At 28.1% G+C, this 1,636-nt stretch overlaps 1 protein-coding gene across 1 annotated transcript in view; it reads left to right on the plus strand.

The window, feature by feature from the left end:
* Positions 1–1,636, plus strand: part of LOC122637217 — a 5,269-nt gene that overhangs the window by 2,806 nt on the left and 827 nt on the right. The gene's annotated exons all lie outside the window — the stretch shown is intronic.

Here is a 1,636-nt window from a genome sequence, read left to right on the forward strand (position 1 = left end):
AACTGATGGGTTCCACCATGCATATATGTATTTCCGGTTACTACGTACTGACGGTACAAATATAAAGTTATAATATATTTTTCTTTCCTGTTTCTTTTTAAAGATACACTATGCATAATTTTCTTTTGCTTATTAAGGATATTTTTTATTAAGAATTTATTAACAACTTTTCTTATTAATTTTTAATAATAAGAATTATTGAAAACATTTTCTTATTAAACATTTCTTTATTATTCTCTTGACTTCTCATTCTTTTTTGTCTAATCTACGTAATTTATTGGAATAAACTTTTCTTTGCGTAATAGGACCTACTTTAATAATAAAACTGATAATTTTTTTCCTGAAAAGTAAATAAAAAAGGAGTAACAAATATGGGCATGAATATAGGCGAAAAGTTGTTACTTACAATAATCTTTACGACGATCCACTGAAGTAAAAAATAAAAAAATTATTTATTCTTAAAATACAAGAATGAGGCGAGTACATCCCGATATGAATTTTTTTAATTACAATTTTCTATAAAATGACGAAAATTTACCTTTATCTTTTACTATTTTCAGAAAAATTCATTTTGTTTGCTCCTGTAAAAAAAAATATATAGCATATCACCAAAGAGATCAACTCCATAAAGAGCTCTAAATTTAATATGTTTAATAATCGAAAAATTTCGAATCAATCGGTTCGATATTTCCCAAAGAATTTTTCATAAATTCCAAAATTTCGAGATTAATGTTACGAATAATGCAGATGCAATAAAACGCATCTGAAATTTCTTGATCGTTCACCAATAAATAACAATCATTTTTGTATTCTTGCAACCAATACTTGATTACAGTATCTTACCATCAAAAGAAAATTTAATTGGTATTAAAATTTCTTCTTATAAAATAAGCAAGGCTCTCTAAAGTGTTTTATCGGTCACTTTCAACCACACTTTTGAGAGGATCATCTTCTTGCGTCGCAAACTGACGAACGAGAGAATCAATTTTCATAAGGATTGCATTATTTCGAAGATAGATGACATTCCTTGATTAAATAAACAAGTAGCAATGTTCAATGAGATTTTTGTCCTCTTAGAATCGCAGTTGATAGTTAAACGAGCCATAGTTCCGACGTAACGTAATTAAATCTTTCATTCGTATTTTCCGTAACTCCGTAAATCGACGTAGCAACAAAGTATCCTTATTGTAATCCTCTTTAGTTTCCATTAATTTCTTCATATCGTTTTTCGGTATAGCTTTACATTTATGATCAAAAGTCTTGTAATCGATCTTCAGTATTTTCTTGTTGTTAACTAAGTCATGATACTAGTTCGTGTAAACCTCAATGATATATAGGATTCCCATTTGCGAAATTGAATTCTTGAAATGTGATCATTGAATGACTTGTAGTTGAACCTACTTCTACTTTATCGACTGATTCCTTCTTTTTTTATTGTAGATTAAGGTTTATACTTCGTTTTACATTCTCCGTACGACAATTGTTATCAATTATTTTTTTCCTACTAGCAAATTGTACATATATACAGCGTGCATGTATTAGGTTTACGGAATTGAGATAAAATAAAAAACGATTCAAAACGGGAATTTTATGTTATGGAAATGATACTGTTGTTTGATTTAAGAACATTGAACGA

Source organism: Vespula pensylvanica, chromosome 25 (genome assembly GCF_014466175.1).
Source record: "Vespula pensylvanica isolate Volc-1 chromosome 25, ASM1446617v1, whole genome shotgun sequence".
In the NCBI taxonomy this organism is placed as follows: domain Eukaryota; kingdom Metazoa; phylum Arthropoda; class Insecta; order Hymenoptera; family Vespidae; genus Vespula; species Vespula pensylvanica.